The sequence below is a fragment of the Vigna angularis genome, chromosome 5 (assembly GCF_016808095.1).
Source record: "Vigna angularis cultivar LongXiaoDou No.4 chromosome 5, ASM1680809v1, whole genome shotgun sequence".
NCBI lineage: Eukaryota > Viridiplantae > Streptophyta > Magnoliopsida > Fabales > Fabaceae > Vigna > Vigna angularis.
Window position 1 is genome coordinate 21,741,378 of NC_068974.1, and position 22,816 is coordinate 21,764,193.

A 22,816-nucleotide genomic window follows, 5' to 3' on the forward strand; every position below is an offset into this window, starting at 1 on the left:
AAATAATTAAGGTCAAATACTAGAAGTAGGGTTAGAAGAATTCAAGAAGAGCTTGAAGATATGGACACAACAGGGCACGTTCTTTTCCTTCAATTTCAGTGGAGTTTGAAGATACCAAGAGAAGGGGTAAAACTGTCCAGTTGATAGTCAAAGTTGCTAGATGCACCACCATTCTTTGCTAAGCACACCACGGTAGCACCTCCATCCATCAACATCACCAGCTCATGTGCTGCTTTAGTTTTAGCACGTTTTTCATAAGTCTTCCACATTTTACACATGGGTCATGCTCTTTCTTCCTCGTGGCAGCTTCATGAATCACATATAAATTCATGGTAGCCATCCTTGTAAAGACACTTTTGAGAATATTGAATTTTACTCTGCTGATGCATTTTCCAGCACCTAAAACTCTGCCCAAAAGTCATCCCAATGAGCTTCCCTTCTCCATCTAGCTTCCTTCCAGTGGAAGGCCGCCTGAGCTAGATCTCCATCTTCCAAACAGCTCTGCAAGCATCACTTACACCACTGGTTTTCACCCTGCATCTCTGCTGCCATCTCTGGATTCCTTGTTCCGTTGCATTCCATCTGACATTTCCGCTGGAGCAACTTCATCAAGTGGTATTCAGAGCTTAGGTTCTGCATCACGCTCAAGCTAAGTCAATTGTTCCTTCATTCTGTCATCACCATTTCTTTCGTGTTCTTCATTTTGTGCACACTGTTTCATTGCAACTTTGATTCCAGTAGATTCCAGTGTTTGATTCGTTTGTTCCAGCTTTTAATTGCTTTATTTTTCCATCATTTTAATCGGTTCAATCTTTGTCTTGAGTATTTTAATTTTGCAATCTTATTCAGTCATGTCCAGTCATGTGCATTTGCTGTGATTTTGTCAAAATTCTGAGTAAGTTTAGTGCCTGGGTGAATCTGCATATCTGGAATGGTTTTCAATAGATGCACATCACAAGAGCAATGATTAAAGAGCTTAGTGCATCTTGAATTCCATCACAGTGCAGTATCAATGAATGACTATCCAAATCTGTTTTAAATATGGTTTATCATGTGTTTTCTCTGAAACTGCACCGTATGGAAACATCATCCTTGGCTGTGTTGATGTGCTGAATTTACAATATGTGCAAACCATATGAACATTGTATTGTCTAAGACCATGCAAACTGGATGCACCATTCTGCAGAATCTGGAAATCCTTGTTTAAGCAACTTGACCGAACTACAATCATCATTGTTTGAGCCATTTTTTCTGATTTTTGAATCTGTCCAGTTTAGAATTCCCTTCTGGACATCTCTTAATTGCATTTCTAGAGTCTTGTTCAAGTTTAATTTGCTGTTCTGGAGTCATAAAAGTTGTTTATAGTTTCGTTTGAATCCTCTGCTGAAGTTTGGTTGGTGAATTGGTCAAATTTGGGGTTGAAAAACAACTGAACTAGTGAAATTTTGATTTGATAACATTTAGCCTCTGCTGGCAGCTTGCACAAGTCATATTTGGTAAACTAAAGTTGTTCAAATCATTTAATTGAAAGTCCAAACACGTTTGTGCAAATTGACCATCTAAACCACCAAGTTTCAACATTTTTTCTGATATAAGTTGCAGATTTTGAAAATTCAGAGTTTGGTATGATTAATGCATCAGATTCAGTGTTAGATTGGTAGCAAAAGCTTGGTTCAAGTGATTATAAAGAAGTGCAACATTGAAAATTAACAATATCATGCATTTTAAAAAGCTGTGTGAACCAGCAGTGCCAAGCAAATTTTAAATTCTGATGCATCATTCACAGAATCTCTTTGAGGCATTTTGTCAAACAGATTCGTCAAATTTTCATTGAGCTTGAATCTTATATATCTGCAACTTATACTTGTTTCTTGCTTTTCAAATCCACTCTAGATCCTTTCCTAAGATCATTTTGAGTGCTACCATTCATTGGAAACCGATTAATTGATTGATTTAAGTTGTTTGAAAAATCCTGCACATAAGCTGTTTGATAAAACTACAGTTGTGCATTCTGGTTTAAGAGTTTTTTGGCAGTAGCAGTATTGATTTTTCTAGCTTAATCATTGACTATTAGTGGTTTGTATGAGCTCTCTGTTGGATGCAGAACTATCTCAAAACGTCCCACAACACTGGTAGCATCTTAGGGAGTGGATTGGAGCAAGGAAAGATCAACATTGGGGCTGATTTTTGGTGCAGCAGGACCACGTTTTTACTGGTCTGCATAAATTCTGGTGGCTGCAACAGCAGCATAATTTCACTCTGCAGCTGAAAGATTTGCATGAATCACTTCTGATTCATTACTTGTTTGAGAGCAACCAAAGCTGCTACATTAAACTACCTTCTTGCTTTCCCAAAATTTGGTTATTTCCATTGTATTGCTTTTGTTTTTCTTTTCCATTCTTGTAAGTTGGCCATTTCAAGCAAGTGAAGTGGAAGAGCTCATAAGTGTTCTTCCCTCATTTGCTAACTTGACTTAAAGTCTCATCACTTTAAAATTGGTAGACGGTGAGTGTGTCTTAGATTCCAAAATTTCTAAGCCTCACCTAGGAGACCTCACCTTTAATTTCTTTTTATTTTGCAAGTTTCGCCTAGGAAGTCTTAGAGTCCGGCCTTAGAGTCTAAGGTTTTCTTTCTTTGTGTTTGTTTGTGTCTCTATATATATAGTGAATTTAGAAGTGATTTTGATTTAAAGACTTCTAATAAGTAACTAAGGACATATTTGGCAAGGCAAGACTTGGTACTTAAGTGACCTACAAGGTCCACCTCTCTTACCTGGAATATTGTCCTCAAGTGAACTCTCTTAGTCTTTACTTCAAGAAAATTTTTAAGTTCATAAAATGTCTGGAAGACACTCCCCTAGAATTAATGAGGAGCCTAAAGAACAATTTTGTTTTCAAACTCTTGTCAATCAACTCAAAGAGATTGAAAGGAAAATAGGGCAAGAAAAGATTCAAAGAGAATTGCACAATGCCATGGTTACTAATGAGTTGAAAATGCTAAGAGATGAACAAGTTCAATATAGGGAGAGAAGCATGAGTGGAGAATCCCAAGGTGAGCAAAAAAACTTAAGAGTAGGAGATTACTATCCTTCTTCATCAAGAAGGCATAGGCGTGACTATGAAAATTTTCCTCCTCCTCCTAAGGAAATCAATGTGGTATTGCCTCATTTTCATGGGAAAGATAACATTGAGGCTTACCTTGACGGGGAAATGAAAGTAGAGCAAATATTTGCTTGTCAACAAGTGTCGGAGGAAAGGAAAGTCTCTCTAGCTACCCTTAGTTTTCAAGGGTATGCAATGTATTGGTGGACTGCTCTAGTCAAAGAGAGACTAAGACAACAACTTCCTCCCATTAAATATTGGAATGAACTCACAACTGCTCTCAAGAAAAGGCACATTCCCTCTTACTATAAAAGGGAACTCATGGATAAGCTCCAAAGGTTGCAACAAAAGTCTATGTCCGTTGAAGGCTATAGACAACAAATGGAGCTATACATAATGAGAGCAGGGATCACAGAGGCAGAAGAAACTACTTTAGCTAGGTTTTTGAGTGGGTTAAATTTGGAAATAAGGGATAAAGTTGAACTTCTACCTTATAGAGATTTGAATGAACTTGTTCAAATGTGTATAAAGGTAGAACAACAAAATTTGAGAAAAGCTTCTATTAAAAGATTTCAATCCCCCTTTGAACAGAAGATTGTAAGAGAAAAAGAACCCCTCAAACCTCTAGCCAATATAGCTGAAAAACCCAAACAGGAATCCTCTTCACACACTCGCACTAGTGAGATTAAGTGTTTTAAATGTTTGGGTAGGGGTCACATAGCTGCTCAGTGTCCTACCAAAAGAACAATCATTTTAAGAGGTAGTAACACATATAGCAGTGAAAGTGAAACCCCTAGTGAAAGTGAGAATGAACAAGAAAGAGATAATGAGGAGAAAGTATATCCTTGTGAGGGTCCACTTCTCATGGTGAGAAGGGTGCTTAATAGTCCAACAAGTAAAGAACACTTATCACAAAGAGAGAACATCTTTCACACAAGAAGTCAAATTGTAGAAAAATATTGTTCTCTCATTATTGATAGTGGATCTTGCTGTAACAGTTGTAGCACAAGGCTGGTTGAAAAACTGAATCTTACTGTGATACCCCATCCAAAACCTTACAAACTTCATTGGCTAAATCAAGATGGGGATATAACAGTCAAGAATCAAGTTAAATTGGCAATTTCCATAGGAAACTTCAAAGATGATGTTATTTGTGATGTAGTTTCTATGGAAGCTTGCCATGTACTACTAGGAAGACCATGGCAATTTGATAATGACACTACACACCATGGTCTCACCAATACCATAACTGTGCACAAAAATGATAAGAAATTTGTGTTTCATCCTCTGTCACCTACCCAGGTGGCCAAAGATCAAACACAAATGAAGCTCAACATGGAACAAGAAAAAGAAGAAATAGAGAGAAGAAAAAGAGAGCAAGAGGAAAGAAAGGAAGAAGAGAAAAGAGAACAAGACAAAGGAGAGCAAGAGCAAAGAGGAGAGAAAATAAAGAAAGAAGGGAGAATAGAACCTCTGTCCACACTCCTCATCGAACCAAGACTCTTAAGGGGAGGTTTTCTATCTTTTAATTTGTTATCTCTCCTTAAGTTTTCAAATTTTACCTTTTCTCTCAAAGAATTTGCCATTCCATCTTTTCAAAAATTACAACTTTCAGGATATGGCAATTCATCACTTGAGTTAAGGTTACCTTTATGGTTATCACTAACTCAAGACAAAAGTAACATTTTGAATGAAGACAGGTTTCTTTGTTGTAATAAAATTGAAAATTGAAAATTAGGAAAACCTTCTTCTAAACATATTCATATATATATATATATATATATATATATATATATATATATATATATATATATATTACTAGATCAAATAAAACTAATTAGAGATATGTTTGATGCCTATTGCAGATGGATATTTGATCCAGGAAGAACTCTTATAACGTCAACAAAAATAAGGCCTCAAGCGAACCTTCAAATTTGAGGACAAATCCTTTCCAAGGGGGAGGGGATGATGACTTGGGCCAAAGCCCATCAAATAATTAAGGTCAAATACTAGAAGTAGGGTTAGAAGAATTCAAGAAGAGCTTGAAGATATGGACACAACAGGACACGTTCTTTTCCTTCAATTTCAGTGGAGTTTGAAGATACCAAGAGAAGGGGTAAAACTGTCCAGTTGATAGTCAAAGTTGCTAGATGCACCACCATTCTTTGCTAAGCACACCATGGCAGCACCTTCATCCCTCAACATCACCAGCTCATGTGTTGCTTTAGTTTTAGCACGTTTTTCATAAGTCTTCCACATTTTACACATGGGTCATGCTCTTTCTTCCTTGTGGCAGCTTCATGAATCACATATAAATTCATGGTAGCCATCCTTGTAAAGACACTTTTGAGAATATTGAATTTTACTCTGCTGATGCATTTTCCAGCACCTAAAACTCTGCCCAAAAGTCATCCCAATGAGCTTCCCTTCTCCATCGAGCTTCCTTCCAGTGGAAGGCCACCTGAGCTAGATCTCCATCTTCCAAACAGCTCTGCAAGCATCACTTACACCACTGGTTTTCACCCTACATCTCTGCTGCCATCTCTGGATTCCTTGTTCCGCTGCATTCCATCTGACATTTCCGCTGGAGTAACTTCATCAGAAATAAGGAGGCTTGTTTCTCAAAACCAAGAGGGGGGTGAATTGGTGTTTTATAAAAACTTAAACTTTTCAAATCTTTTTTAGAAATTAGAATGATCTTTAAACTTTCTTGTGTTGTAAGTAAATTCACATGCAAAGAAAATAAAAAGATAAGGAAAGAAAATCAAACTCAAGATTTTTATCCTGGTTCGGCTTCAATGCCTACATCTAGTCACTCTCTCAATCAACCTTAGATTGGAGAGTATTTCACTATAATGATCAGAGTATTACAACAAAGGTTTTACAAAGCTCTCTCAAATGTAAACACCTTTCAAACTCTTAATCAAATATAGAAACAGAATACACCTGCACACACAGAACCACTTGTCCTTGTTGCAGAAACCTTTGAGAATCCCCTCTCAAAGTCTAAGAGCTCCTCACTCTTCTTCCTGACGCGCATGTCTAGGGAAACAACAAATCAAAGATTGCAGAAACTTCTAAGTTTAAACATATTTCACATTACATTTTCGGTAGAAATAATCGATTAGACAATGTATATAATCTGTTAAATTTCTCCATATTTCTATACATGCTTAACAAAGGCAAAATAGTTGTGTAGTAATCGATTACATTAGTTGTATAATTGTTTAAAACATGTTGTTATACCAACATATGTTTATTGAGTGCATTGATATGTTTGGAATGGAAATTGTTTTGGAAATTTGCTTAAGTATGAAACATAACTGATTACATAACTTTCCTAATCGGTTAAAATGTTTATCTTGTGAAAATTATTTTCATTTAAAGCCTTAACTACCTATAACAATCATATTAATTGGTTGTTGGCTTGTGTGAATTTCTTAATCAATTGCATGTGTTGTTTAATCTGTTAAATTTGAAACAGATGTAAAACTGTTAAAGTAGAAGGAAAAGCTTAACAGATTACATTAATTGCGTAATCGATTAAAGTGCGTCAGGATTTGAAAATCCTATATATAAATGTCCTGCGCATTGTTTCAATACAATTCTATGAACTTTCAATTTCATAACTAACTTGTTGATTGAGTATTGATTGCAGGAGCGTCTAAGAACAAGTCTTGAAGAATCAAAATCACATTTGGGTTAAATCATCAATATTCTTGTAAGAAAGCTGAGCTGAAAGAGTTATGATCATATCTGCACTATTGGTGTATTCCTTGAAGATCAGTTTCTAATAAAGTGGATTATGTTCCTATGCAAGACATGCAGGAGGAGAGAACTGTGGTGTTCTTCATTGAGAGTTGGGATTGCTCTCAAGGTGTTTAGGGAGTTGGGATTACTCTCTGTTTTGGTAAGATTGTGAGGTGTTTATATCTTCTTGTTGTAAGTGATATTAAGTGGGAAAGGAGAGTGCATTGAGAGGGGATATCTCTGTATTCTTGCTTGTATAGTCTATCATTATAGTGAAATCCCTTTAACTAAGGATGTTGAAGGAAGACTGGATGTAAGCTTGGCCGAACCAGTATATATCATTGTGTTGATCTTTCTCTCCTTTGTCTTTTATTGTTGATTCATATACTTGTTTTATTGATTTCAAGAAAACTCAAAGATTTTGCAAAGCTTTTTGAAAGACCGATTTTTTAAGCAAAATCAAATTCACCCTCCCCCCTCTTGGCTTAAGATATAAGGATTCCCTTTTCTAACAGGAATGTTAAAATTTTGTTGTTGAAAACAAAAAAGATGCTAATGATTAAAGTAAAACCTATTAAACAATGTATTTGTTTTAAGTCAACATACTAGAATATCATGCCATAGGAGATTCTTCTCCATCTCTGGTACGTCATCCCAATATGCAATGACAATGAAGACATGCGTTTTGGCCTACATGCCTAAATTGTCAGAGCGGCTGCAGCGGAATGGTTAGCGTGGAATAACAAACCAAGAGGGGGGGTGAATTGGTTCTTACTAAAAACGTGTGCCTTAAAAATTTCTACTCAATTAAACTTACTTAGCAAATAATAAAGACAATAAAATAGAGTAAGGTTGAGAGAAATTTGCACAGATGATTTTATCCTGGTTCGGATCTTACCAATCCTACGTCCAGTCGCTTATCTCAAAACAAGATAAACACTTCACTAATCACAAAACAATTACAAACTACAATCACACAGATACAATTTGTAAGAGTTTAGAAAACACCTCTCTTGATGCCACAATAGATGAAACAACACCTCCTTTGAATCTTCACAAAGGATGAAACACTTCCTCCGAATACTTCACGAAGGATGACTTCCTCTTCCGAACACTTCCTTAGACACACCAAGGATGAACCAACTATTCCTCTATCACCGTAGCAGTATTTCACCAACTCTACAAACAGAGTTTCCTTAGTTGAGCAAGAGCACACAATTCTTAAGAGTTTCTGAGTATTTGAGCACAAGGGAAGAGTTGTAGTTGATGAACTTGAGAGGAAATGAGAGTCTATTTATAGACTCATCCAAAGGCTCTTCCATTTTTCGTTTTCAGCCTTTCTGACTGTGTTAATCGATTATCTTAAGTGGTTAATCGATTAACGCTCCAACGGATAGTCCAACGACTCTAAAAACGGCTAGTTTTTCAAACGGACACCTTGCTAATCGATTAACAGCCCATGCTAATCGATTAACAGCCCTTGTTAATCGATTAGCATGCAGTGCTGAGCTTTTCCATTGCTCTCTGGAATAATCGATTACTGACCCCTGTTAATCGATTAGCACTGCACAGTTTTTGCTTCTTGGTACATTTTTATATCACTTTTGAATGCATACATAAAACCACTAATTTCCTATGTTCATACAGTTATTACAAAAGTTACAAGTCTTCAAAAATCATTCTTCATGAGTCTTGATTGTTCTTGACTTGATTTAGATATCATCAAAACTTCATCTTCATCATTTTGCTAACATAAATAACTTCGAAACTTTTCTGTATGTAGGCCTTTAGGTGTACCCGATCAAGGATCAATCTCCACCACCAACCTCTCTATGGCAATCCATGGGATGTGATATCAAGTAACCAAGTCACATATCTATCATGTTCGCTCTTTCTTGATTCAGAGCTTGTCATACCTGAGAACATAATGTTAGTAAATCATATATGAACAAAAGAAATTATTTCTACAAAGTTAGAACAGACAAAATAAAGTACATATTCAATGCAAATAAATATTCTATGCTTATGTTCTCTTTTTGAAAAATACAAAAATACATTACATGTTAAGGATATTATATAATTAAAATATGCATAAATTAAAATTACTTAATACTTTGAATATATAAGTCAAACTAGCTATTACATAATATTATTTACTATTATTCATATTAATTATATAAGAACAATTAATAATTTTGTATGTGAACAAAAAATACCTTAGAATAATAATCATTATCTTTAATTAACTCATAAATCAATAATTTATAAGTTAACATCTGGGTAATTCAAATAAAAATATTAAAATTATATATATAAAAAATAACGTAACATTGTCAAAAGATTCTCAAGTTATTTGATTTTTTGCAATCCATAACTTTCCAATTTAGGTAACAGTCAAATGTGCTTTTGTTTTCCCAATTCATTTCATTCAATTTGCATCCAACAACGCACTCAAATTGAAGTCAATAGGTCCATCATCAGAATTTATGTCAATTATCTTTAAATGGCGTTTCATCTGTATTTATAAGATTTCACATCCCTTTCAAGTTATCCAAAATACTTTCCTGAGGTTGGTAGTAGGAATAGTAGGTCATGAAAATATATTATTATGAAACTTTCAAGTTTTCTTCAGATTTTGAAATCTAATAAAAATTAAAATAGATTTTGAAATCTGATTAAAATCTAAACAAAATTCAAAATTTAATTAAGTTTTTATTAGATTTTAAAATCTAATTAGGTATTCATCAAATTTTAAATCTGTTGAGTGTTTTTCCCACAAAGTATAATAGGCTTTTAAGAAAAATTAGAAGTACAACTTGAAAGCCTTGGAGATACAGCGTAAAATCTTGAAAGTGCAGATAAAAGTTAAAAAAAAATAATAGAAAACACAATCATAATACGGATCTTATGATTTCAATTTGAAATCAAATAGCAGCAGAAAAACATAGGGTTTATACTAATCTTGATTAATGAGAAATTCAATAATAATTCTTTTATTCTTTTTTAATCTTCTCTTTTCAATTTATGTTTTAACGTTCTTTTTTCTTCTCAAATTTTCTAATGGTTAATAACTTTTTATTTTATTAAATCATATTTAAGTTAATTATTATATTTTACATAAATACTGTAATTGAATTATTTTATTAATTAATTCAAAGAAAGTCAAGTTAAAAAGTGTATGAGAAGTAAAAACACTCTTGTTTGTAAATTTGACAAATTTAAGATAACTAATAAAAAATATCACTTCTAACTTACCTCAAATTCTCGTGAAGACCAAGTTGTTTAAACTAGAGAAAGAAGCATGACTAACATAGAAATTCCATAAATGAAAACTGGATGATCCATAATTCACGTGAAAAGATACATGACATCACAAATAAATAAACATATATATATATATATATATATATATATATATATATATATATATATATATATATAAATAAGGGGTTTGCTAACGCGCGTACGTCTGGTTTTCAGTTGGTACGTTTTAGCAATGTGTACCGGGTTTTAGTAGACAAAAATATCCTTATATATCATGGATTCTAAGTTTTAAGGTTAAGGGTATTTTAATAATTTTCATTCTCAAAACTAAAAAAAAAAAAACCCCAAACCCTTACTCACCTCTCTCATTCCTCTCAACCCTTTCTCTTTCATCTTTCTAACTCCAATCTTTTCTATGTCTCTCTCATTCCTCTCAACCATTTCTCTTTCATCTTTCTCTGTCTCTCTCATTCCTCTCAACCATTTCTCTTTCATCTTTCTCACTCCAATCTTTTCTCTGTCATCCCTACTGTAGCCCCAATTGAAAAAATCAAAAATTTCTCTCAACCCTTTCTCTTTCATCTTTCTCACTCCAATCTTTTCTATGTCATCTCTAACCCCAATTGAAAAAATAAAAAACACTTGCCGTTAAACAATCTTACAAAAAAAAATGATTTTATAATGAGTTTTCATCTTATAATTTTTGTCTTATCTAATTTTATCCAATTTTCACAAGCATAAAGGAATTGGTAATTGACCTGGAAAAAATCAGAAATACTTGTTGTTAAACAATTTCTTACAAAAAATGATTTTATAATGAGTTTTTATTTTATAATTTTTGTCTTATCTAATTTTATCTAATTTTCACAAGCATAATGACATCAAAGGAATTGGTAATTGGCCTGGAAAAAATCAGAAACACTCATTGTTAAACAATTTCTTACAAAAAATGACTTTATAATGAATTTTCATTTTATAATTTTTGTCGTATATAATTTTATCTAATTTTCACAAGCATAATGACATCCAAAAGAATTGGTAATTGGCCTGGAGGGTTTTTTTAGAGATGAAGATGGTGAAATTGAAGAGATCTTGAATGAACCTTTGCCTGAAGGTGAATATGTCAATGACTCAACTCTTTACAAAGGCAAATTGTTTAAAGGCAAATGTTTCTGATTTTTTCAATTGGAAGTACAGTAGGGATGACAGAGAAAAGGTTGGAGTGAGAGAGATGAAAGAGAAAGGATTGAGAGGAATGAGAGAGATGAGTAAGGGTTTGGGATTTTTTTTTTTTTTAAGTTTTGAGAATGAAAATTATTAAAATACCCTTAACCTTAAAACTTAAAATCCATGATATATAAGGGTATTTTTGTCTACTAAAATCCGGTACACATTGCTAAAATATACCAACTGAAAAACAGGTGTACGCGCATTAGCAAACCCCTATATATAATATTATATTGATCTTTCAATTGCAGAACTTATATATTTTTCGATCATCAACAACATAATATAGATGAGTCAAAATCAAACAACGTAAAATTAAATGCATTTAAATTAAAAAAAATTCAGATGCAATTTTAATTCTCATGATTATTTAACAAATTAATTCATTTTATAATTTATCATTTATAAAACCATTATTTTGAGTAAATTTTTTTTATTAACATCTTTTCATTCTTCTTTTTCTCTTACTAAAGATCTTTAGTAGAGTTGCCTTGATTAAATTATCTTCGACAAAAATACTTCTCAAATCACAATTTCCAAAGAAATATTATAAACATTCTCCAGTCATAATTTTCCATACTTCAAATATCTCAACTCAGTAGTGCAAATAGTTTTATGTTAATTTTATCAAATGTTCTCTCCAAAAATTTCATAAATAAAAATATTAATTATCAACGGAAAAATTTAAAATTATAACAAAATAGCAAAATAGAATACAACTAATACCAATAAAATATAAATAAACAACAAATAAATATTTATAACAATAATAATTTACGTTAACAACATTAATAATTTACAACAAAAACAATTTAGTTTTATTAAAACATATCAATTAAAATTTACACCGACGAAAATAATAAAATAAACAAAAAAAAGCTTTAAATGAAAAAAACAGTAAACTAATTTTTTAGTTGGTAGAAAAAATATATGATTTTCTTATAAACAAAGCGTAATCAAATATACAATATAATTAATTGTTTTTTTAATACATTGCAATCAACAGAATTAGTTTACTATAAAAAGTTTGCAAACGTTAACTAATATATCTATATATCTATATGTTTCGGCCGGATCCGGGCGGATCCTGCAAAAACACACGAACTTACTGTTGATGGCGGACGGGCGGACGACGAAGTCGAACGGACGGACGACTGATGACGAACGCTGGAGCCGGGCGGATGAACGATCACGAACGTTGGAAACGGGCGGACACTTCTCTCCAGCTGATGCAGACCGGGCGGACGGTGCCGTGACGGACGAACGCTGTTCCTCCCTCCAAGTCGAGCGGTTACCCTCCTGTTCCAAGCGCTGCTCCTTGCTCCAAGCTGGGGAGGGGCCGGGTACCTGCTAAAGGCACTCCGACGCTCAAGTCAGTAATATGACAGAGCGTTCTATAATGCATGCATGTGTTGCGTTCTAAGCAATCTGTCCCGAAATCATACCTGAGACCTTTATTTATACTGATTGTAAATGGGCTTTTACCTTTTGGGGGCCTGGGAACGGCCCAATAATGCCTTAATCTTTATTTAGGACTTTAACGTGTCATTAGCGTATAACCATGTAATCAATAGAGTGCGTCGGTTGGGAATGATGGTCGGTCAGGGATGTCACCCTAGGTGGGCGTCCAGCTCTTGGGGGAACGTCCACTCCTTGGGCGGACGTCCAGCTCTTGGGCGAACGCCCGCTCTTGGGCGATCGTCTTACTCTTGGGCGAACGTCCACTCCTTGGGCGGACGTCCAACTCTTGGGCGAACGTCCACTCGGGCGGACGTCCTACTCTTGGGCGAATGTCCTTCTTGGGTGGACGTCCAACTCTTGGGCGAACGTCCACTCGGGCGGACGTCCTACTCTTGGGCGAACGTCCTTTTTGGGCGGACGTCTTACTCTTGGGCGAACGTCCACTGCTTGGGCGAACGTCCTACTCTTGGGCGAACGTCCTTCTTGGACGGACGTCCAACTCTTGGGCGAACGTCCACTGCTTGGGCGAACGTCCTACTCTCGGGCGAACGTCCACTCGGGCGGACGTCCTACTCTTGGGCGAACGTCCACTGCTTGGGCGAACGTCCTACTCTTGGGCGAACGTCCTTCTTGGGCGGACGTCCAACTCTTGGGCGAACGTCCTTCTTGGGCGGACGTCCAACTCTTGGGCGAACGTCCACTCGGGCGGACGTCCTACTCTCGGGCGAACGTCCTTCTTGGGCGGACGTTCCACATTGGGCGGACGCTCCACATTGGGCGGACGCTCCACATTGGCGAACGTCCTTCTTCTTGGGCGGACATGCCAACCTTGGGCGGACGTCCACCTCTCAGATGGTTGGTCGCTCGTTCGGTCCTGATTCCTGGGCGGACGTCCTTGGACGGTCGTCCGGTTTCTAAGGACGGACGGTCCAGACTATTTGGCGGACGTGCGGATTACTGGGCGGGCGTGTCTTATGCCGGGAGGACCTATCAGTACATAAGCCCCCGAAGCCCGAGCATAATTTTATTGTGCGAAGGGGTTGTCCGTGCCTGGATGGGCGTCATTTTGGAAAACCGCTGGATCCATGCAAACTCGGACTAATGTTTATTTGGGCGTTCGGTCTTTGGTGCTTGACACGGGTTGCCGCTCGTCATTTTGAACGGACATGCCATCTTGGGTGGACGTCCACATGGGTGGACGTCCGTCATGACTGCCATCTTAGGGCGGATGTCCAAATGGCTGGACACTCGGCCAGATTGCCATTTTGGGGGGCGGCCTTGTTAACCGTTCGCTCAGTCTATGCTGGGAGGACTTATCAGTATATAAGCCCCCCAAGCCCGAGCGTAATTTGATTGTGCGAAGGGATTTTTTAGATGGTCCCCGAATTGTTGGGTCCATGTGGAGGTCGACTTGGCGTACCCTCCAGACGGAGGACAAATGGCCGGATGGTTGATTGACGTCCTCCTACTCCAGATTGGTGATAAATGCCAGATTCTGCTAAGTTAGGATGGCCGGCTGATTCCTGAATGCCAGATTTGGCTAAGTTACGGATGGCCGGCTACTTCCTGAATGCCAGATTTGGCTAAGTTACGGATGGCCGGCTGATCGCTGAATGCCAGATTTGGCTAAGTTACGGATGACCGGCTGATTCTTGAATGCCAGCTTTGGCTAAGTTATGGACGGCCGGCTCTTTGCTTTCTTGCCCGGCCAAGCTGAGAGTTGTTCTCGTTGGAACACTCTTTTTCACCAGCTTGGTCTTACTGGGGTGGATGGTCCTTTTGCCCAACCAAGCTAAGAGTCGTTCTCTTTGGAACGCTCTTTTTCACCAGCTTGGTCTTAATGGGGCGGACGGTCCTTCGCTCCGTCGTCCAACCAAGCCGAGAGTTGTTCTCGTTGGAACACTCTTTTTCACCAGCTTGGAGTTTAGTAGGGCGGACAGTCTTTCGCTCCGTCGCCCAACCAAGCTGAGAGTTGTTCTCGTTGGAACACTCTTTTTCACCAGCTTGGAGTTTGGTAGGGCGGACGGTTTTTCGCTTTGTCGCCATCGTTGCCGGTTACCTGCACCATGAAGGGAACATAGCGAATTTCAAGTTTAACGAAAGATGTGTCCGTACCTTGTAAGGCCGAAAATATGCTATGGCCAAATGGCCGGGAAAAGGTTGAGGCCGAACGCTCTTAATCAGGTGGAGGCCGAATGGCGAAATAGGCCGAGGCCGAAAATATGACGAGACCGAACGGCCGAAATAGTTCTTAGACCGAGCGTCCTTAAATACGGGGAGGCCGAACGGCCGAGACTGCTGAGGCCGAACGTCCTTAAATATGTGGAGGCCGAACGGCCGAAATCATGACGAGGCCGAACGGCCGAGACAATGTTGAGACCGAGCGTCCTTAAATACTGAGTCCGAACGGTCAACAATACGCTGAGGCCGAGCGGGCCGATAATATGTTGAGGCCGAGAGTTAAGGCCTTATGGACGAGCGCCTGATGAGGCGTGATGGACGAGCGCTTCAGCCAAGTGGATGGGCGCTCTTTGAAGCTGGACGGACGAGCGCTTGAGTCCAGATCTGGACGAACACTCTTTGAATCCGGGCGGACGAGCGCTTAGGTCCGGATTGGACGAACACTTCAGTCCGGCTTGGTTGGTCACCTGCAGTATAAGGGAAACATGTTCGTACCTTGTAGGGTCGAAACTATGTGTCCGAATGGCCGAGAATAGGTTGAGGCCGAACGTCCGAGATTATGCTGAGGCCGAACGGTCGAGACAATGCTGAGACCGAGCGTCCTTAAATATGAGGAGGTCGAACGGCCGAGACTATGCTGAGGCCGAACGTTCTTAAATATGTGGAGGCCGAATTGCCGAGGACATATGTCGTGCGGCTATGAAGTACTGGTGATGGGGTGGTCCGTGCTCATTTCTCGTAGTCACCTTTGGGTAACCGAAGTTACACGGCCCCACGGTGGGCGCCAAATGTTTCGGCCGGATCCGGGCGGACCCTGCAAAAACACACGAACTTACTGTTGATGGCGGACGGGCGGACGACGAAGTCGAACGGACGGACGACTGATGACGAACGCTGGAGCCGGGCGGATGAACGATCACGAACGTTGGAAACGGGCGGACACTTCTCTCCAGCTGATGCAGACCGGGCGGACGGTGCCGTGACGGACGAACGCTGTTCCTCCCTCCAAGCCGGGCGGTTACCCTCCTGTTCCAAGCGCTGCTCCTTGCTCCAAGCTGGGGAGGGGCCGGGTACCTGCTAAAGGCACTCCGACGCTCAAGTCAGTAATATGACAGAGTGTTCTATAATGCATGCATGTGTTGCGTTCTAAGCAATCTGTCCCGAAATCATACCTGAGACCTTTATTTATACTGATTGTAAATGGGCTTTTACCTTTTGGGGGCCTGGGAACGGCCCAATAATGCCTTAATCTTTATTTAGGACTTTAACGTGTCATTAGCGTATAACCATGTAATCAATAGAGTGCGTCGGTTGGGAATGATGGTCGGTCAGGGATGTCACCCTAGGTGGACGTCCAGCTCTTGGGGGAACGTCCACTCCTTGGGCGGACGTCCAGCTCTTGGGCGAACGCCCGCTCTTGGGCGATCGTCTTACTCTTGGGCGAACGTCCACTCCTTGGGCGGACGTCCAACTCTTGGGCGAACGTCCACTCGGGCGGACGTCCTACTCTTGGGCGAACGTCCTTCTTGGGCGGACGTCCAACTCTTGGGCGAACGTCCACTCGGTCGGACGTCCTACTCTTGGGCGAACGTCCTTCTTGGGCGGACGTCCAACTCTTGGGCGAACGTCCACTCGGGCGGACGTCCTACTCTTGGGCGAACGTCCACTGCTTGGGCGTACGTCCTACTCTTGGGCGAACGTCCTTCTTGGGCGGACGTCCAACTCTTGGGCGAACGTCCACTGCTTGGGCGAACGTCCTACTCTCGGGCGAACGTCCACTGCTTGGGCGAACGTCCTACTCTTGGGCGAACGTCCTTCTTGGGCGGACGTCCAACTCTTGGGCGAACGTCCACTCGGGCGGACGTCCTACTCTCGGGCGAACGTCCTTCTTGGGCGGACGTTCCACATTGGGCGGACGCTCCACATTGGGCGGACGCTCCACATTGGCGAACGTCCTTCTTCTTGGGCGGACATGCCAACCTTGGGCGGACGTCCACCTCTCAGATGGTTGGCCGCTCGTTCGGTCCTGATTCCTGGGCGGACGTCCTTGGACGGTCGTCCGGTTTCTAAGGACGGACGGTCCAGACTATTTGGCGGACGTCCGGATTACTGGGCGGGCGTGTCTTATGCCGGGAGGACCTATCAGTACACTATATATATATATATATATATATATATATATATATATATATATATATATATATAATTTAGTGCTAATTGATATTCTAAAAACTATTTTGCATATAGGAAACATCAAATGTTACATCATTCAGTGAACAAAAAGAAAAATATACAGTTCGAATTTAGACACAATTTTTTTTTCTATAAAAAAGCATAATACCTCTATTCTTTTTATTTCTACATAATCTATTAAATATTTTATATATAAAACAAATTAATGTGACATCCAAAATTAATTATAGAAATTAACATTATACCATAAATAATTATATAATAAATTAAAATGTTATAATAAAACTAAGAAAAAGTGATTGAATTATGTCATCAAATCAATTCATTTTTTTTTCTAATTAATTTCATTCCAACAAAATTGCACCATTAACAATTTTTATTTTCAATATTCATTCCTTATACAAAATTTTCAATAGTCAAGTCATCCTTCCCTTTTATCCTTTCCACCCCTTTCCAATACACCGTACTTTGATTTTTATTTAACCAATTATTATCAACTTAAAAATGTCAACTATTTAAGAGATTTAACAAATACAATAGAAAATTTTCTACTTATTTATATACATTTGAAATTATTTTAATATTGTAATTTACAACCACATTTTTCAAACAATAAGAATTTTTCAAATGTACAATTAATTTTAAAATATGCCGTTCTTATTTAGTATAATATACATTAATATTTACTGGAATTTTTTATTAAATTAAGGTTTAATCCTTTTCGACATCCCTATTTGTGCAGGTTTGTCTCAGATAGGTCATCGTTTTCTAAAGTGTGTCAAAATTTGAAAATTGCAATCAATTGAGTCCTTCCCGTTAAGTTGGCTGGACGGCGTTAAAAAAATTGATGCATGGGCTGCTGAGATGATCAAATGGTACTGACGTGGCACAGTACTGTTGTTGACCTGGCTTAATGGTGAGTTTTTATATTTAAAAAGTGAAATTTTTAAATCAAAACGCAACGTTTTGATTTTTAACAGAATAAATGAACGTTTTAAATGAAGGAATCCCTAAATTGAAGAAATGAACGTTTAAATAAAAAACATTAACAAATGATTAAACCTTTCCTAAATCAGAATCCATTTAGAACCCTAATTTAAAATTTGCAGAGAACCCTAAATTAGTTATCAATTTTCTAGGTTTCCTTCTTCTATGTGTGGGAGAACCACATCGAGAAGCTTCTTCTTTTCCCAGGTTCAGCTCGTGCAGATGCAGGCAATGGCAAAACCCTTTCACTCGCAGATTTGGTATCGCGTTCACACTGCAAAAACCATTTGTTCACGCTGCAAAATATTTTGTTTCCTCTTTTTTTCTGACTAATATCTCTTCAAAATCAAGCACGTCAGTCAAATTCAAACCGTCATGCTCTTCAGCATTCATAAGTGGTGCTCCATGAAATTCCTTTTTCTGGTTGCTTTCTTTCTTCTCCGGTGCTTCCATGGAGGAGCGACTTCCTTTGGTTCTCGCTAGTGGAGATGTGAAAGCTTCTTTCGTTCTTGCTCTCCTCAGGCAGACGTTTCATTTATGGGATTTCAGTCTTACAATTTAGGGTTTTATTCAAATCCCTTTTAAGTTTCCAAATTCCCCCAAATAATTAAAACATTCTTCACTCAATTAAAAAATACATTTTTTGTAGACAAAACGTTGCGTTTTGATTAAAGTTAATTTTTTTAAATGAATAAATAAAAAAAAAAAAGCCAACTCAGATAACCAATATGTGCCACATCAACAGCACTCAGTCAAGTCACTAAGTCACAAATCAATTTTTTTGACGCCGTCTATCTAATTTAACGGCAAGGTTTAATTTGGTTCAAATTTTAACAATTAAGGACCTAACCAAGAGACTTTAAAATATGAGAACCTGTTTGAGACGATCCTACAAAAATAGGGATATCGAAAAGGATTAAACCTTAAATTAATTAATGGTATTTATTTACTTGCATATTTATTTTTAAATTGAAGTTGCATTATTATTGTTTTATAACCTCTTCAAAAGTTCATTATAATTATATCTTACACATCGTTAAATATTTAAAAAAACAATAATTTGCATCTAAAATTAACAAAAAGAAAAACTATTCCAAAACATGTTTACAATACGTAGTACGTCAACCACGCAAATCAGAAACATTTCAATGAATTAGTGCAACTAATGCTGCAAAATCCAGTATCAATCATAGTTAGTCGTTTATAAATTATCTTATAAACGTTCGGTAGGCCAACCAAGGAAATCAGAATTGTCAATGAATTACATCACATCATCTGTCAAACTCTATAAAAAAGGCTTTTATTAGATTATGCAGATTCTGAAGATGTGACATAAATTGTAATATATAGATAAATATAAATCTTATTTTATTGACTACTTAATAAAAGTAAAGAATAACAAGTTCAAGAAGTTTATCATGTATTAATAGTGGTAGGTACCAGACTTCATGTTCAAAAAACACGTTTAGAAGCTGCAAATGAAATGCTACTATTAAATGAGATTTTACAACGAGAGAAACCAAAACTACCATTTACCATTGTGAATTTACTGGGACCTAAGTGTATGCGCTATTGTGAATTATGTGCTTAATCACACATATAAATCTTTTATTTATAATAATTCAAAATATAATATAATGAAATCGGGCTAATAGTGGAGAATATCCCTAACTTTTAGCTATATATATTTTTTTAATTACTAAGATGAAATCATATCTTAAACGGAATCAGCATCTTGAATGATGATCAAAAGTACTTTCTATGACAAAAAGAGGGTGCACAGTGTGGAAGAGCGATTGTAGGAAATATATTAAGCATAAAATGTGTTTCGGTGTAGATATTTTTCGGTGTGTCTTTGTTGCTCCTGGCTGTCTGGGACGCTTGCTCTTCTCCAATTGTTGTTGTTCATATTCGCCAAAGGAGGGGGAGGTACCTGCAAAGATACTCTGACGCTCAAGTCAGATGTGAGTTATGGAACCTCAATTCTCAAGAGAGTGATTACTGCTCTGAAATATTATTTAGGGTCTCTAGACATAAAGAGAACGTACTGGACTTTGGTCCTGTCACTGTATTTATAAAAATAAAAATAACCACCTTACCTAAAAATGTGGTTAGTGGCTTGATAAATATCTTAACCGTTTAAGATATTTAAGATATTTTAATGGATATCTTACTACATAACATGCCCCCCAAGTCCGAGTTAACGGTTCCGTTTTACGGACGTGGTAACTATAGGACTTATGAGTTTGAGAGAGGCTGTATTCGCTGTGGTATGAACGTTTCCAACCAAAGATGACCGCACGGTTGAGTTTGAAGGACCGACCGCGAGGATACGTATGACCGAGCGGTAGAGGCCGAGTGGCATGCAAGGCCGAACGTGATGACTGTTTGAAACCAAAGGGAAGTCGAACGACCGACTGTTTTGAACGCTCGTACATATGGGTTGTCGAGCGCTTGAAAACCAAAAGGTCGAACAAATTTGAGGTTCAACAAATCGAGCGTTCGAAACCAAATGGTAGACTGTGTGGACGCTCGTACACATGAGTTGTCGAGCGGTCGAGTAGCACGTGAGGTCGAGCGCTAGAGATCGAATGTCGATGATGAGCGAAGTGACGAACGCTCTAGGCCGAACGTCAGAGAAATCTAATGGCCGAACGTTGAGGCCGGCGGAACGAACGTCACTGTCGGCGAGGGTGAGTTTGGGATGTTGCAGGACGAACGTCATTGACATACGCGAGGCCGAGTGCGGGACGTTCAAGGACAAACGTCATTTACGTACGCGAGGCCGAACGAGAGTTTGGCCGAACGATTGAGTGTGAGATCGTGCATGACCGAACGCTAGAGGCCGAACGTCAAAGAGATGGAATGATGCCCGAATGATCACTGAGTGAGTGTTGGGCCCTTGAGGCCGAATGTCGATGATGGTCGAATCGACGAACGCTCTAAGCCGACCGTCCATGAGATCTAATGGCCGAACGAGTGGCCCCAATAGAACGAACGTCGTTGGCGTCGAGTTGCCGAATCCAAATCGAGTGTCGAGCAGTTGAACGTGAGGACGATTTGAGCGCTCGATATGTAGGTTGAACGCGTGGACGGTTTGAACGCTCGTCACATGGCTTGTCGAGCGGTATTTGAATGCTTGTTGGATTGTCGAGCGATGTTTTGACGCTCGTTGACGTGGATTGATGAGCGGTTCTTGAACGCTCGTTGAGATGAATTGTCTAGCGATGTCTGGACGCTTGTTGACACGGATGGGCGAGCGGTTCTTGAACGCTCGTTGAAATGATTTGTCGAGCGATGTTATGACGCTCGTTGACATGGATTTGACGAGCGGTTCTTGAACGCTCGTTGAAATGAATTGTCGAGCGATGTCTGGACGCTCGTTGACATGGATGGACGAGCGGTTCTTGAACGCTCGTTGAAATGATTTGTCGAGCGATGTTATGACGCTCGTTGACATGGATTGACGAGCGGTTCTTGAACGCTCGTTGAAATGAATTGTCGAACGACAGAATCTTTGAAATTTTGATGTTCTTGGGCGAACATAAGCTGGGCTAGAGGATGGTCCCCCATGTTTGATGGTCTGGGTGTTCTAGGGCGAACATCTACCAGCGGGAGTGCGTCCCTTTGTTCAATGCACCTGGGTGTTCTAGGGCGAACATCTACCAGCGGGAGTGTATCCCTTTATTCAATGCACCAGGGTGTTCTAGGGCGAACATCTACCGGGTCTAGGAGTGCTTCAGGATGAACGACTCTCAGGTGTCTGCATTTACGTACAAGATATGCTTATCTGCACTGTAAGAAATAATATTAAACATATAGGTGAGACCGTTTGGTCAAGTTGCAAACCTGGTGGCCGAACGTCCATTAGGCCGAATGCTGGACGCTAGTGAGTCCGAATGACCGAACGCTTCCTGCGGGAATTGTCGAACGTTAATGAAGCTCTTGCCCGAACGGTTGAAGCCAAGATGCCGAACGTTCTAGGTCGAGCGCTAGGGACCGAACGTCAATGTGAGTGAAGTGCCGAACGCTTTAGGCCGAACGGCCGTTAGAATGAATGCTGAAACGCTTCATGCTGATTTTCAGAACGAACGTTATTAAGGACGCAGGCTGGACGATTGATGCTGCAAATTGTCGAACGGCGGTGAGACCGAATGGCCCAACGATTGAGTGTTGAGATCATGCATGACCGAACGCTAAAGGCTGAATAGTAAAGGCCGAACGTCAATAAGAAAGGCCGAACGGTTCATGCCAATCTGCCGAACGTCGATGAGACGGATGGTCGAACGGTTGAGCCCAAGCGTCCGAATGTCGTTGAGAGGGGTGGCCAACATTAATGGTGTCGAAGGGACGAAAGTTGGAGCGTGTAGCGGTCGTAACCAGAAGGCGAGGACGAACGGTCTTTTGTTTGAACGCTCGTCCACATTAAGTGTCGAGCGGTCGAATCCAAAGGCGAGGACGAACTGCTGATTGCTTGAACGCTCGTCTACAGGCATTGTCGAACGTTCGAATCGAGGACGAGCGACTGATTTTTTGCACGCTCGTCCACAGGCAATTTCGAGCGTTCGAATCCGAGGGTCGAGGACGCACGGTCTTTTGTTTGAACGCTCGTCCACATTAAGTGTCGAGAGTTCGAATCCAAAGACGAGGAC